Raw genomic sequence first — 17741 nt, 5'->3', positions numbered from 1 at the left:
TGCACTACTGAAGTAGCATAAAGTAGCCATAACCAACAATCTGCTCTATAAAATTCAAGTGCGCAGATGCATATACTCTTAATTTAATTTTATTTTTATTTTTGCCTCTGACCTACATCGTTGGATTTGACATTTACAATATATGTGCAGAAATCAATTAATACTTTATTAAGTAATATGCTGAATGCTCTAACATTGCCAGAGGCAATTTGGGTAAATGAATTAAAGCAATTTACCTAAGAGAATTAAGGCCACAATCTTGCAACTGACTCTACACATGAGGACCCCAGCAGTCATCTGGAATCATTAGAACACCTGCGATCTCACATAACCACTTAGCCACCTTATAGGTACAGAGGGAGAAACAATGATTTCACCCCTTTCCAGCTTTGTTTCAGCAGACTGGAGTCATTCCCATTCAGAATCACACTTTTCTCCCATCACTGAAAATGGAATTTATACCAGTAGAAACTATGTGCATGCAATAACATTCTTTCACATCGGTTGGACATTAGATCCAATATTAGCATTCCTGTGATTTTCAGAACTCCGTTAACATTTATTTGCAGTGTTCTGTTTGCCAGCTCAATACTAAGGTTAAAAAATGAATGTTAACCCTCGGACTTTTATTTACATGTAAAATTTTTGAATTATTCCTTTCAGAATCACACTCTTAAAGAAAGCTGCTTGTGGGGGCTTGTATAGCAGACAGGGCGTCAGTTGTATTCTCATTCTGTAATTTGTACTGCCAATGCTAGTGACTATCAACACCATGTTGGGGCACCAACTCTAAAGAAGTCATCCTCATCCCTTCCTACAGCACCTATTTGGTTGGTGCTTTTTGAAGTTGTCTCATCTTCTGACCAGGTTTGTCCATGTTTAGCTTGTACTATAAAAAAGAATCAAAACACAAGGTAGTGTGGCAAAATATTATAAAATACAAGTAATTCTAAGTAGGATAAGGTCCAAATGAGACTAGTGACAACATACCCAACCCTCCTGAAAGTTAGCAGGTACATACATACATACATACATATATGCTCATAGTAACATAGGCAATGTTTAAATTTTTCACAACATTTCTGTTATAGATGTAAGAGACTGGGTTGGTACAAACTCAAAGTTGGGCAGTATTGTCTGGGAAGGAGTTTAGAGCACCAGATGAAAATTAAGATGGTTCTCTCTTAGTGGAGAAGGAGTATGTGATGATACCCTTTGGGTGATGTGAGGGAGTGCAAATTCCAATCCCAATCAGTGACTCAATCCCACTATGTACTATTAGGCTAAACTACACTTCTGGGAAAGCTCTAAAAGTAGCCATATCATCATCATTCTGAATCACTCACATCACACTTTTAATTAATGGCTCCTTCATTGCATGAAGTTCTTCCTTTATGGGGAGTTCTGCAGAAAGATTTGACCATTCTCTAATTTCTTAATCCCCTTAGACCAGTTTCAAAACAAACTGTCATTCTCAAATTAAGCTTCTATTTATTGCTTCCATTTTTTTTTCTGTTTTGGTCTCTGTCCATAAAGGGACAGAAGCTCTTTTATGACACAGCAGATGGTTACCTTAGATGGTTATCTGAGACTTAGCAAGGTTGGGAAAGGGAAATCCCATGCTCTTTCCCTGTATTTTGAGGTCTTCCTATTCCATTAGCACTTATTGTCTGATGCCTGATGACAGGACAATGGGGACTACATGTTTCAGTGAGATTTCTAACACTACCAAAGTCCCTCTCCATTGCCTCTCTCACTTCACTGTTCTAATTATGCACATTTTCTGTTGCTGTATTCCTCCAGGTCTTGTCTTACCAAATGATGTAATTCTTGATTACAGTTCTTGTACTCAACTTGTACAATCATGCTGATATATTCTTGAATACCTTGATGACAAGTACATGCATTTCCCTGCAAAACAATAGCCACACTAAAGCTTTTATAGCATCCTGGATCCTTCTCTGAAAGTATTTGCCTATACTGTCAATTCCTTCTTTGCTTCTTAGGTTTTTACTTAAGCATAAATATACAAGACCTATACATTAATACGCATTGTCGGGGTAGCACTTCTGGTGGAAGAGTATCATCTCATAAGTGATAAGGGCCACAGACATGGAAAGCATAGCTTAGTGGATCTGGCACTGATGTTGGGAACAACATAGCAGTCATACTGTAAGATTTTCCCACAGAACAACATGTAATTTATTCTAAGTCGTTCCAAAACATCTACTTTTTTTTCTCTGCATAGTTGCTATCTTCTGCAATGTTTTGTTTAGATAACTATTTAAATGGTGAGAATTACATTACAATGGAAGGCTCCACTCAAGGAAAAATTAACCAGTCACACCAACTAACCAATTACCAGTCAGAATTACCCCCAAACCTTGCAATAGTCATACAAAAAATGTCACTTTACAAAGTCAGAGTTATTCATCACTTTGGGGAAGCCTGGATTTTGGCTGATGAAGGAGTAATGGTTTATCCTCTATGGTAAGCAGAACAACTTGCTATATACAGCATGTTACCATTTATCTTACATTCTAACATACATTTACCTCAAATTAAATCAGAGATTAAAATAAGGATCAAAAGCAGACATTTGATTGTAAATTTAAATATTTAGTTACAAGTATATGAGAAAAATAAAAACAAATTTTAAGCAGAAATCCAACCACAACTCTGACCACAGCCCAGCTCAGAGCATCCCAGCTCCCTACAGAACAGAACTTTAAAACCCTGCAGTTCTCAGAATGCTTTTCAGCACAGGAAAACATAGGAACTGCCACATTGGATCAGTTGTTTGCAGTTTTATTGTAGCCATGTTGATCACAGGATATTAGAAAGACAAGGTGGATGAGGTAACACATTTTATTGGACCAACTTCTGTTGGAGAAAGAGACAACCATCAAACTCCACTCTTCTTCAGATCAGTTGTCGATCTGTCAGTTATGGTCATCTATCCAACATTGCCCAATTTTAGACAGAAGGTGCAAAAATCCATGTACTGAACATTTACAGAATAACTTGCTCATGAGAAAAGTTTCTACCTGCATGTAATCCCACTTTTAGGCTTTGCAACACCGAGCAAAGCAATACCTTTAAAAATCTGGGACTCACAGAAAGTCAATGAGACAGACTCCTAAGTCAGTTAGGTACATATTTTAAAAAGGCATTTAGGCACACATTAGACATCTATCTGCATCTGTAGATGCTGAAATACCTAGAAAAATCTGGCCTTTAGGCATTTTTGAAAATTTTACCCAGGAGCTTATATATATCAATCCTCAGTAAAAAAGTAGCACACCTTTTAGATTCCTATGAAATTTAGATCTATATATTCTTCTTGGGGCTCTGAAGTGGGTCAGCAAGTCACATGACAGAAGGGACAGTTTTATGTCAGGAAAGACCACAGACTTTTCCCCATAGTTGACGTGTATAAAGCACCATCTTCCAACGGATCACAAAAGTTCTCTCTCAGCTACACAGCACCATTGATATGCTGTTGCCCTTGGGATGTAGGACATGAGCCAGGAGGAAGACAAGCATGCAGCTCATTGTACATCCAAAAGACTTACATGTGTAAATCCAATATTGAGACTTAGTGTGAGAGTTATGCCTTTTCAGAGTTGTAAGTCATTACATTACATTCAAAATTGTATTACTATAAATTTCACCTGTAATTATAAAAAATGAATAGCAATAAGCCGCTCAAATTTAAAAAGTAAAAAAATCCTTCCAGACAAACTGGATTGTTTTCTTAGATAGAATTATAAAAATCAGTGGATGTAGAGAAGTGGTAGGTTTAGATTTTAGTAAAGCATTTGACATGGGTTGTCATAGAATCTTACTCTCAAAATTAATTCAGAGTGTCTGGGATATGAACTCTGCCTTGAGTTTGCCACGTGATGTGGTAACAAAATACCAGTGCCGTTTTGGGTTTTATGTATAGGCATCACATCACAGTGCTGGGAAACAGAAATAGGAGTCAATGCCTACAGTATGTGAGATATACATTTGCTTTGGGGCCCTTCACTGTCAAAAAAAATTGACACATCGGAGGGAGTCTGAAGAAATGCAACAAAAAAAGATTAGTGGTTTGAAAGGAATTGATGACAAAACAACATATTAAAGGTGGAATCTTCAAAACATCAGCATTGATTTAAGCCTGTTCCCTTCAAAGTCAATGGTAAAACTTCCAGAGTTTGGCCAATGGTGAGTACTTTTGAAAATCCCTTCCTAGATGATGACAAAATATTAGAAGGGGGAAACTCTAAAAAGGGAGATCAATAATTCTGGTTGGTACAAGGGAAAATGTAAGCAGAATATCCTGGCTAAATTGTGGAATAGCCTCTCAAAGGAAATGGCTAGCACACCAGTGTTCGATACACTTAAAACAAACCAGAGAAAGCTCTGGAGAATATATTATAGAGAACGAACCAGCAGGAAGATATACTAAATAACCAAACAGATCAGTTATAGCCCTCATATCTGTGGTGCTACCTATGAATCACAAAAAATGTATGAGTCACTGGTCAAACAACATTTGTGCTTTTCTGTGAAGCTGCAAGTCTTAGTAGATATCTGAAATACGTACACATTTCATACTTCAACTCAAACGTTTAGTAATGAAAGTACCTCAAAACTTTTGAAATGCAGATTTGTACAGCTTACTATTGCATATTACTCCTATTGATAGAACAGTAATTTGCAGCCTCATTAAATACAAATTTTCAAAAATTACTCCTGATTCTGAATTCCTATAAGGAGATGCATAGTTTAGTGGGTAGAATTAGGAATCAAGACTTCTAGATCCAATTCTCACATTATTTGTCTCCTCCAAAGAATGTATTCGTGGCTCAGCCAATGACTCACTGAATAAGTTTGAAAAAGTTTCTTCACCACCATGTGTCTAAGTTCCTGTACCTGTAAATTAGGTATAATGAAAGGTACATGCTTCTGATGAGTTTTGTGAGGCTTAATAATAATCATTACCATGCTATCGTGAACCAGAACTAGCAGATAATATAGTAAAGCCTACAATTTAAGTCGTAGGGACCAGATTATTCAGAAAGATTTTATATGATAAGGAAATTGTAAATGTTAGTTTACACAGTTGAACCCAGCATGCCAGAACTTGTCATTCTGTTCTGTTCAGTCCTTCGAAGAACTGTCACTAAGATCCGTTAATAATGTGAATGATGAGCTGTTGCAACCAGGTTTCTTCCACAGGACAGTGAAGATCAATACATGAACAATGAAAATTACTAAAAATGTCCTAAAAATGATCCAAGCCTGTTGCAATTATATTTGAAAACTTAATTCTTTTTTATGATGGTCAGTTAAAACTCAGGGGAAATGCTAAGTAAACAGGCTGTTAGGGAGCAGCCATCCATGTGTGGAGAGAAAGATCTTCCTCCCAAACCTGAGGGCAGGATGCAGACTAGCTGCACAGCTGCTCCATAAAGAGGGTCTGTAGTGGTGGTTGGGGCCCTCCATCATGGAGTTTTAAGCACTGGATGTCACAGTAGTTCATACAAGAGCAGCTCCCCAGGTCACTTCCCCATTCCAACCTCAAAAACTACCTTCTCCAGTGCAACGAAGGGTGAAACAGGGAGTCCTTCTGTACAACCACTCCGTGACCTTCCACAGCAGCCCAACATAACTGTGGTTCTGTGGCCTTTCAACCTTTCACATTCACAGAAGATAACAGCATTGCACCCCATTGAACCTCTCTGAGTGGGGGGATAATTTCATATCAAAGAAACTTAGCTTTGCTGAGGGCTAGCCTTCATTTAAATAAAACAAGACACTCCAAGAATGGAGATGCCCAAACTGCAACACCAAGGGCCACCTCTGCTCAGAGGCCATAATGAACTTTAGTTATGTAAAATAAACACACAATTATAATATTTGATTGTACTTGTATCATCTGTGATATAGAATCATAGAATCATAGAATTCAAGATCAGAAGGGACCATTATGATCATCTAATCTGACCTCCTGCAAGATGCAGGCCTCATATGCCGATCCACCCACTCCTTAAGCAAGCGACCCCTGCCCCATGCTTCGGAGGAAGGCGAAAAACCTCCAGGGCCACTGCCAATCTACCCTGGAGGAAAATTCCTTCCCGATCCCAAATATGGCGGTCAGCTGAACCCCGAGCATGCGGGCAAGACTCTCTAGCCATACCCTCTGGAAAAAGCTTAAGGATATCATATCATTGACCCATTGTACTATTTACCAGTGTGGCACTTAATTGACCTATTGACTAAGCCCCTTATCCTATCATACCATCTCCTCCATAAACTTATCTAGCTTAATCTTAAAGTCATGGAGGTCCTTCGCCCCCACTGTTTCCCTCGGTAGGCTGTTCCAGTATTGCACTCCTCTGATGGTTAGAAACCGTCGTCTAATTTCAAGCCTAAATTTCCTGACTGACAATTTATATCCGTTCGTCCTCGTGTCCACATTAGCACTGAGCTGAAATAATTCCTCTCCTTCCCTGGTATTTATCCCTCTGATATATTTAAAGAGTGCAATCATATCTCCTCTTATCCTTCTTTTGGTTAAGGAAAACAAGCCGAGCTCCTCAAGTCTCCTTTCATACGACAGGCCTTCCATTCCTCGGATCATTCTAGTGGCCCTTCTTTGTACCCGTTCCAGTTTGAATTCAGTTTGATATGTGACTAGAGATTGCTTATCTACCCATAGTAAAAACTTGAATCGTTAAAGTTTTCAACTACAAGGAGAAGGCCAGTAAATGACTACATATATATCTCAGGCTATGCTTCAGACACCACCGCTCAGAAGAGTAGAGCTGTGTCCAGTGGCTGATGCTTCCTAGGTATCCATGAATTATACATTTATTTTATGCAATTTCAAACACTGTTAAATTCTCACTAGTCAGCTATAGCTGCAGAAAATGGGCCTGATCCTGGAGAATTTAGCACATCACAGTACTGGGCTCAGTCAGACAAGCAAAGGCAGCTAATATAACTCTTTTAGCTAGATCAAAGCTGAAAACAATACCCTCAGGTACCTTGTATACTCACACGCATGCACACTCCGCACTTGCACTGTTTTTCAATTCACCTCATTCTAGGTGAGGTTGTATTGCTCAGAAGAGTGACCAAATACAAGCAATAAGGGTCCAGTCCAACTCCCACTGAAAGTCAGTGGGTGTCTTTCCATTGACTTCGAAGGGAGCTGAATCAGGTCCTTGTTGAACATCAGGGAAGATGTTCATCAAGATTTGTAAACATGATTTTCTGTTCATCTTTCTGCTTCTTTACTTGATAATCTCATTTCTCTGGCCCAGTGCCATAGGCTGCTGGTCTTCAGATGATTTACGGTAAACAGAAGAAAAATTCTGTAAACTTGCATTATATTGCCAGTGACACACACTTCAGTTTCCTTCTGTAGTCTCAATGAAACAAAAACAAACAAACAAAGAAGCTATTGTATTTCCTCCAGACTTTTGAGTAACTCGCTTCAGTCCTAATTGAAAGAAAGTAGGTATTATGGAGAGACAAATTATGCTATACATAATGAATTTCATAAGAAGACAAATATAACAATATTGCCTTTTAACTAGGAAACATTGTGTTTTAAACTAAAGAATCATTTAGATTTCAAATTTCTCAAAACAGTTGCAAGGAGACTTAGAATTTCAGAGCAATTGCAAGATTGTGTAGAGCTCAGAATTTAGTTTAATGAACAAGATGAAGAGACACTAAGAAATCTCAATTAGTTATCATTAGTTATACTAGCTTCAGTTGCTGAGTGAACAATATCAGATTAGTAAAAGGAAAAAGAAAACCACATTTAAATAATATCAAGGTTTGTGTGACAAGAAGAAACAAAGTCCAGGAAATTCAAAGTTAAGGTTGGCACGCCATTCTCCTCCACTCTCACGGCTCAAAGGCGACGACTAAATGGTACGATAACAAAATGTCAGACAAAACTTTGAATTTCCTGGCTTTGGTTAGTTTTATTCATCAGTCGCATTTCAACGTTGCGGTTGGAATTTCTTGATTTTATGGGGTAATATGTTTATTTTTAGACAGGGAATAAAGAAAACAAAAAAAAGGTAAAAGTATCTTGTCCCCACCTTATGTAAATAAGAATTGGACTACACAAAACACAGACTAGCATGAAATCATGGACTATACTAATATATGTAGATATAGTTGCAGTAATTATATACCCAGTACACCAATCCACCAAAACCATGATTAAATAGATATTTTGAAACCTTTATTATGTATCTAATTGAACAAATACCTTCTTTGGAGAACATAATATAGATTACCTAATTAAGCCATGTGATCTGTGTAATAAACCCATATATATGAAACATGTGCAGCAAACAATTATTCATCCTGAATATGTCATTGAATTATTTTATAATTTTCAAAGTAGGAAAAATATTAGACCATATGTGGACTGATCACCTCCCATTTTTTCTTCCTTTTCTTCTCTCTCTTTAACAAAAATTCCCTTGTAATTTAAGGTGTACAAATCTAAAAAATGTTCAGTACTGGAAAACTAACACTTCGTTTTCTTATTTCTTGAATCAAATATGGATGAATTATGTATTTTTATTTTAAAAGTGTGATGTCTGAAAACATCTAGATTGTTTTAAATTACAACCTTAACTATAGCAGATTGTATCTGATTAAATTAGCACTATACAAATCAATGGAGCACATATAAACCCTGTGGCTTGACATTCTGGAGGGTAAGAAGCTTTTTACCCCCATCTGTTGCACATCTCAACAGGGTACAGTGCAGAGAGGGCTCTTTGCAGAGAGCAGCAACAGAGTTGAGTAAACTCTAATGAAGTCCCTCCTCCTTAGCCTCTGAATAAAGCGGACATCACTGTGGCTGGGTTAGGAGGTAAGGCCTCAAAAGGATTAGGATTAGGAAGCAGGCCTGCCTGAATGCACCTGAGGACTCTGGGACTATGCTATTCACTGACACCAAATCCTCGGTGGTGTTTAGTGGATGGGGAAGGGGGAAGTGATGCAGTAAAGGGACATTTGCCTATTGGGAATTCACATCAGATGGCTAGGAACCAAGTTAACAGACTACTGCCAAAAAGTTACTATGGAAGAGTGCATTATTTATCAGATATATCATTGCTATGTTTGTCCACACTGAGCCTGTGTTCTCTTTTCTGCTAAAAAAAAGTTGTCCTTGTTTCATACACAGACTTAGTGACTGTGAGTGGGGACCAGGGAAGGTATTAATGATCCCAGAAATTCTGGGTGGGGTTTTGAGCCAGTAGTGTTTGTTAGTGTTAAGAGGGTCCCCTACACATTTGAACCCAGCCCTTGCTGCCATTTACAACACCTGACAGAAGTGTTACAATACATTACACAGAATAAAAACTAATTAATAGATCTCAACATGTAATTACTAATAGGAAACCAGCATTGGATGAAGCTGTTTCTAGTGGAGTTTCACAGGGATCTGTTCTTTCCGAATGCTCTTCAATGTCTCTATTAATGATCTGGAACTAACTATGAAATCACTGCTGATACAATTCAAAGAAACAAAAATTGGTAAGGATCAGTTACATAAAGAGATCTTGACCACTTGGTTAGCTGGGCTTATTCAACCAACATACATTATAACTGAGCCAAATGAAAGAGTATATATCTAGGAACACACAATGGACACAATTACAGGATGGGGAACTGTATCATGAAAATCAGTTTCTCTGAAAAGATCTTGTGGTGGCTAGTCAACTGACCATAAGCTCCCAGTGTGATGCTGTGGCTCAGATCCTTTGGTGGATTAAAAGAGAATATCAAGGAGGAATTGGGAAGCAGTATTATCTATATACATGGTATTGCAGAGGCCATTACTGGTATATAATGTCCAGAGCTAGCGTCCACAGTTTAAAAAGGCTGTTGGAAAATTGAAAAGGGTAAAAAAAAAAAAAGGCAAAAAAAAAAGCCAATAAAATGATTTGATGTCTGGAAAAAAAAATCTACTTTGCAAAGAGATTTAACCTATTTAGCTTAAGTGGCGATGTGATCCAAGTTTACAATTGGAGGGAAGATTTCTGGTAGTAGAGAGCTCTTTAGTTAAGCAGAGAAAGGCATAAGTTCCAAAGCATACAAGTTGAAGCTAAACATATTTAAACTGGAAATACTTTTGATAGTGAAGGTAATTAACCACAGAAACAATTTTGCAAGGGATCTCATAGATTCTCCATCACTTGAAGTCTTTTAATCAATCTTGATTTAAATATATATATATTTTCATTCTAGTTCAACCAGAAGTTATAGACCTGATGTAGATTGACTGGATGGAGTTCTATGGCCTGAATTACACAGGAAGTCAGACTAGATGATCATAAGAGAGTCCCTTCTAGTCTTAAAATTCACAAACAGCATTATTTGTTTTCCAGTAGCCCTCAAAATTCCCAGTCACAATTAGGCCCCTTTTGGAGCAGATGCTCAACAAACATATATTAGAGACAGCATCAGCCCCCCAAATTTTATAATCTAAAATCTCAATCCTGAAATTTACATTCAGTAGAACTTCATATGCATGTATGCATGGATTGGGGTCTTAATCACTGTGACAACGCAATACCAATATTATTTATTGTGCCATAATCAAGCTACCTGAAAAAAATGATAACCTATATTAATTATTCCTTTTAAAGTAGACTGTTTTATATTACTAAAGCCATATTCTGAATTAGCATCAAGGAGACCCAAACTGAGTATTACCTTTAAATCCCTGTTGCCAAATATGGTGACTTACATGATGTGGGCATTGCCCTACTAAACATGTTGGTGAATTCTTTATTTGACCCAAAGCTGCCTAATGAATAAAGGATCAAAAGTTTTTCACATTGACCACAGTAGCCCTGACGTGGTTGCATCAAGCCAACAAGATAGGTACTTTTCTGAAGGTGTCTGTGTTACCAATGGAAAGAATTATTTATCCATCCCCATTGTTGATCATTCAACCAACAGAGCCCCCTTTCAAGCCCAGCGGGAGGTTTCTCCTCTGTGTTTGAGGTCCAGTGCTGCTATACCATTTGCAATTATTTCTCCTGACCACTGCCAACACACCACTATGTTTTTGCAGTTTTTGTCCCCCCAAATCGCTATATTTCTAATGATCACTTCAATAGTTACTAGAAGTATGTGCTCCAGAGCTGTAGGATTCAGTTTTTATTTTGAGTATACTGTACTACTTTCACCACTTCCTATACCCAGCCATAGCTTATCTATCATTTGATTCTGACAGATACATATTTTATATCTTGACAAGCAACCCACTTGACTGCTTTCCTGTGACATCATCTTATCTCTGGATGTACCAACCTGTTAATAACTTCATTTTCTGGTTGAATTTTTCCAAATTAAATTAAGCGGGTGAAACATGTTAAGCTCACCAATTCCTCTTAACACTTCGGCTGAAGGGCATCTTCTGAAAGCTTGTTCTAAACTTGGTGACAGACATGACAACCTATTCAGAGTGGAGTTTGGTCCAAGATATCAGGGTCCTGGAAAGTGATAGATTTTTTTCAAGAGCAAAAACAAAATCTAAATATTCAGCATTTACCTGATAGCTACTATTCCAAAGACTATATCATAGTTTGATAGTACTTGAAGGAATCCTTGGTAAGATAAAAAGCAGTAACAGTATATGACAAAACTAATTCTATTTCTCTTGGTTAGATAGAGGAATGGAAGCTAAACATTGTCCGAATTATAGCATGAAATATTTCCCTCTTTCTCTTATGACAATAACAGATCAACAGCTTTTCTTACATGCTAATTAAAACAGATTTATAAAAAAAATTGCGGGGGGGATGTATTATATGACACAGTTAATTAAATTTGGGTGCTTCTGTATTTATCCCATTCTATAACGAAGTGGGTCCAGTGTGGAAACTGAATGTATCTTTGGATAGGACTGGACATGAAATTATCAGGTCAAACGACAGCGGTAACTGAATAATACTGGACACAAAAATCAGGAAACCTGGATTCTCTTCCTGCCTCTGATCTGATGTGTAACATTGGGTAAGTCACTTTCCCTCTCTGTGCCTCAGTTTCCTCCCTTATAAATAGGGGCAATGATACTTTAAAATAGCTACATATTATTTCATTTTTTAAAGTACCAATACCAGTTACCACAAAAAGGTTTTTCCATTTTGTTTTGTTTTTCATTTTGTGGTGTCTTACACATATTCAGGCTGTTTCAAAAAGAAACAGAAGATAGTGAGAAGCAACCTTAGAACTAAAGATTCTAGGCATCAGCCTAATCATAAAAAGGGTGTTTAATTAACATTGTTCAGAGCATTGTTCAGGAAGGTGAGAGCTAAATCCTCCACCATTCTATAGACTGACAGTCCTTCCTTCTGTCGTTTGACATGCCAGAACACCCACAGTACTGTACTTGAAGCAACATCTCTTATCAGTAACTGCTAAGCAATGTCACCAGACTGGCTCCTTCTGTACTTCAGTAACCCTAGGCTAAGGGGAAGTTGACAAAAACTGAAAGCTCAACAAATGCTTTGGGTCAGATATACTTTGCTGTATGTGCAAGTTGTTTATTACAACTGGAACTTATTTTGATAAGAAAGGGGGCATCGGAGAAAGAAAAGTGCCTCTTCCTGTATTTCCCAGAAATGACCTACCTTGGTTAGGGTGTTCTTGGCATACACACACACAAAGCCATTAGGATTTTAGGGGAAAAGAAAGGTATAATGAAGTGGTTGGACTAAATAGAAAGTCCAAAAAGAGTCAGGTCACTTTGTTATTGTTTTGCACCTAACAGAATGTTTTACTGTTAAGTGAGAGGACAGATGGGGAAGTTGGGAGCTGGGGGTAAGGTGGCGGAGGGAGGAATAATATCATTCCCTGGAGGCAGGTCTTTGAAATCCCATTCAGACTCCTAAATTGCATAAATTATCATTGCTTGTTACTGTGACATTGGGGCTGTAATAACATATGCAGTTTGCATTGCTCCATTATATACAAATATAGCCATTAGGGCCAAATCCTGGTCTCACTTAACTCAAGGGGAGTTTTCCTTTTGCCTTCCATGGATCCAAAGTTGACTGTCTGTCAGGGGCGGCTCTAGACATTTCGCCGCCCCAAGCACGTGCCTGTGGAGGGTCCACCGGAGCCGCGGGACCAGCGGACCCTCCACAGGCACGCCACCGAAGGCAGCCTGCCTGCTACCCTCCCAGAGACCAGCAGAGTGCCCCCTGCGGCATGCCGCCCCAAGCACGCGCTTGGCGTGCTGGGGCCTGGAGCCGCCCCTGCTGTCTGTGTGTTCCATTCTTTGCACCCGAAGAAGTGGGCTGTAGCCCACGAAAGCTTAGGCTGAAATAAATTTGTTAGTCTCTAAGGTGCCACAAGTACTCCTGTTCTTTTTGCGGATACAGACTAACATGGCTGCTACTCCGAAACCTAAAGGTGAGATTCAGAAAACCCACGTATCTCATTGTGCTTTACCTGGGTGTTCTAAGGGTCTGAGGGTGAGAAATCCCACCCCACAAAAAAGGAGACAGTTGTGAGGCTGCACCTCCATGGATTGCCAGTGCACACCATGCTCCTGTCATACTCTGTCCCACGTCAGCTTGCCCCCCGTGTTTAAGGCAGCCTTGTAAATTATCCTAGGGCAGATTTAACCCAGTTGTTTTAAGGACCTAACTAATGATGAAGTATTTTACTAAATTGTAGTGCCTGTTTATTAGCTAAGAAATAAACTAGTTCTCTGAAAAATACTGACCCTGATCCAGAAGTCCCTACTCAGGCAAAACACATTAAAGTCAATGGGAGTTTTGTTTGAGAAAAGGACTGGAAACCTGGGTAGAATGATGGAAGTAACTTGAAATCTGAGAAATGCTACAGATAAAGCTAAGCCCTTTAATTAGGAATATACGGAAGCTGTATATCGTAGCCGCAGTATGTGTTATTGTATCGGGGACTAAATCATATTTGAAACTGTAACTTAAGTTGCCAAGCCTCCAGGATTGTCCTGGAGTCTCCAGGAATTAAAGGTTAATCTTTAATGGAAGATTATATCATGTGATAAAAACTCCAGGAATTCATCCAACCAAAACTGGCAACCCTGACTGTGACTTCGCTAAAAGATTTAATTAGAGCTAATATAAATGCATTTTTCCGACACCGTTGATCTAATCAACATTGGCAGTTTTAATTACAGTACTATTTAAGGAGAAAATATTGCATTACTGTGAAAAAGGATGAATTATTTTACATTGTAGGTGTACCTTCTAGTCCTGTATCTGTCACACAAGCAGTGTCTTTAATAGCTGCTAATCTTATGTCTATTTCTAAAGTTGCGGTTCAATCTGATAAAAGCAGACATAAATCAAATAATTGCCACATATTCTATTTTCGATTATTTTCTCCCTACTTAGTCTTCACTACAGACAGACTGACAGGTCTAATGTGAGGCTCCTGAAATGTAGTTACTTCTAAGCTTCAGCACTCCAGAGCACATAAAATAAACATACGATCAATGAAATGAAACATGACAAAATGTTTCATATTGATGTTTCTTTTCTTTTCAAAATGTCTCTTTTTGGTTAATGCCCTCAGTCACTTTTTCCATACATTTTCTTTTTTGTAATGTATAGCTTTCCTAGTTCTGATTTCAAGTTCAGGGTGCCTGGGGAGAATTGGAAGATTTCTTCAAACCAAGGCTGTTCCTTCAGCCTTTCACATGAGAAAATTGTTAGGCGCATTAAAGTATTCCTGACTATGTTGCATTCCTTTGTTCAGAGTGAGTTTTGGGAACACATCCTTTTCTCATTATATTTCCATAAAATATATTTGATCTATTCTATTCTTAGAATACCTCTGATGTGGTCTGTGAATGAAGCACAGTAAAAAAATATATTTCTTTTTTTTATATGAGACAAAATGTTTCCATTTCTTAGACACATAAAAAGTCAATATATAGCACTACACAAAAGTAAAACTTTACAGAAAGTTTTAGTGCAGCTCACTATAGATCACAAAAGGCATCCATCCTTATATAATTTTTTTGTGATTCAATGCCTCACCAAATGTATACAAGCAGCTACAGAATGAGGGGGGGAGAGAGAGAGAGAGAGAGAGACATGAAAGGAAAGAGAAATAGAGAGAAATACAGACCTGGATACTATAATTGGGAAGCAAGTTAATATTTAGAAGCAAAGAAAAATGTTAACCTCTGCCTCCTAGAGCAAAATAAATCTGTTGTAATAGTAGAGGACAATAAAACCACCTTTGAAAAGTTTTAATATTTTCAGAGCACAACTCAGAATATTTCTAAATGTGGACAGATATTTGAAATGTTTATATAGACAGCTCATTGCAACAGTCAATGATTTTTTTCCCCTTCCACTTTCAAATCCTCTTTTGGTTCTTCTGTACCTTAGGGCCCAGTTGAACACCAAGTAGCAGCTGCAATTACCAGTACAGAATTTTCCACAGCTCACTCTGTGTTATTTATTGTTCCTCTTGTAAAATTTATTATTTTTTGAAAAAAATTCTTCAGCACACTTATCTCTAGAGCTTTCCATCATCTAGGAAAGACTGCTCTGACCTGACACATTGAAAACATTAGAGAACTAGGAGTTCAAGGCCTTGTTGGTACTTGAAATTGGTCCTGATTCAGCCATTGGTGGACAGTGACTGGTGCAACTGCAGTGGTTCAAACATCAAAAGTAGCTAAGGTAAACCACAATTTGAAACAGTTGAATTTACCTTGGTTTCAACAGAGGTAAGATCAGCCTGTGCAAAGTGAGGCTCTCTTTTTCCACAGCTATGGTTTTCAAAAGTGCAACTGCGCTGGTTGCTGACTACAAATGACTTAAGGACAGATTTTTAAAAGGTATTTAGGATTCTAACTCCCATTCTGGGAACTAGGTGACTAAATACCTTTGCACATTTGACCCTTAATATTAGGATTAACTGTAAAATTAATTTGCCTGCTCCCTCATAATATCCCACTCCACAGTCCATTAAAGAACCTTTCCTCCTTATTCCCACTCTTGGAGAGTCTGTATGAAAGGCTTAAGGGGAAATAATATAATTAATTTTGAAATGCAGGTTAGTTTTATTCATTGTATTTTAATGCTGAAGTTAAGCCACAGAAAAGGATATTACACCTCACATCAATCACAGGCACATTTAGGTCCAGGCATCAACAGCAATCAAATGGGGCCCAGTTTGAGCCTTTCATTCTTCTCATAAATACATGTATTTACTGCCAAGTGTTTAACTGACAAACAGGAGCTCCCTACAGGTGACTTTGGTGCAGCCTTGTAATAATAATGAAATAGTTTATTTTCCTATAACCACTGAAAAAATATAAAGGAAAATCATTTGCACTGGAGGACCGTGCATTCTTTGCATTAGCCTTTCACTTCTGGAATCAAATATGGCTTAGGTTTCAAATAGAATGAAGACTGATGGTTTCTGTCAGTGGACATTTGGTGTATCTGTATCATAAAACCACTGCAAAACTTTGTACAAATTGCAGTGACCTAATATTGGAATAGAAATGTGGGAAGTTAGGACTTGGGTGTGTTTGCAGAGTTGTATGGGGAATGTCATCTATCCCTGTTGATACCTGGTTGTTATCTTTTACTTTCAAAAGCACAAAAATTCAGCAAATAAGATTTTAAAATAAAATCATATAAGATGACATAGGTAGGTTTCAAATACTAACTGAAAAGCTTTACCATGTTCTTTGACAAAAAGTGTACATTCGCTTTTATCAGACACCGTCTGATTAAAGTAATAAACATACACTAGTAGGGTGACCAGACAGCAAGTATGAAAAATCAGGACAGGGGGTGAGGGGTGATAGGAGCCTATATGAGAAAAAGCCCCAAATATTGGGACTGTCCCTATATAATTGAGACACCTGGTCACCCTATACACTAGCTTTAAAAAACCCACATTAATAAGTACTGCATGTGTGACAGGATCATTCTAGCAAATAAGTCTTTTCTTCTACTAAGCATTCTGGCATAAAGATATTTGCACATAACATGGTATTTTCATCACACAATCCAGGGATTTAAACATGAAGGAATTTACATGTAGGGGAGATCTTTGGCCCAATATTTCTTTCAGAGTTGCAACATGGGTGAAGCAATATCTTTTATTGGACCAACTTCTGTGGGTGAAAGGGGCAAACTTTCAAGCTTACACAGAGCTCTTCTTCAGGTCTGCAAAAGATATTCAGAGTGTCATAGCTAAATAAGGAGTTAACATGATATAAGAGACCATTCAAGATGAAGTAGAGAGCACTCATAGGATAAAGGAGGGTTATAGATTGTTGTAGTGAGCCATAAATTCAGTGACTTTATTGAGTCCATGATTTTTATTCTCTAACAAAGCTAGGAATTTAAATTCCCAGGCTTGTCTGTTGCAGGTGTTGTGCAGGTTTCCTTGAAAACAAGGACTGATAAGTCAGATACGGAGTGATCATTTTGTGAAAAGTATTTGACCAGGGGTGATATGGTGTTTTTGTCTTCTATCATTGTTCTGTGGAAGTTCTTTTGAGAGTGTAGTAATTGTCACGTTTTACCCATGTCATTGGGTCATTTAGAGCACTGGGTGGAGTACACCAAGTGTTGTGATGAGCATGTGTAGGACCCATGGATGTTGAAAGGTGCATTGTGGGGGCTACTGATCATCATAGCAGCAGAAGTATGTCTGCAGGTTTTGCATCT

General features: G+C 38.0%; 1 long non-coding RNA gene across 1 annotated transcript in view; it reads right to left on the bottom strand.

Moving 5' to 3' along the window:
• Positions 1–256: 256 nt before the first annotated feature.
• Positions 257–17741, bottom strand: part of LOC123378667 — a 156007-nt gene continuing 138522 nt past the window's right edge. Inside the window, exons 2-3 of the long non-coding RNA XR_006582696.1 lie at positions 1816–1911; positions 257–889 (exon numbers count right to left, since the gene is read on the bottom strand). This is a non-coding gene — a long non-coding RNA (uncharacterized LOC123378667). The remainder of the gene's footprint in view (positions 890–1815; positions 1912–17741) is intronic.

The sequence above is a fragment of the Mauremys mutica genome, chromosome 10 (genome assembly GCF_020497125.1).
Source record: "Mauremys mutica isolate MM-2020 ecotype Southern chromosome 10, ASM2049712v1, whole genome shotgun sequence".
Lineage (NCBI taxonomy): Eukaryota > Metazoa > Chordata > Testudines > Geoemydidae > Mauremys > Mauremys mutica.
This window is presented reverse-complemented; position numbering and strand designations above follow the sequence as displayed.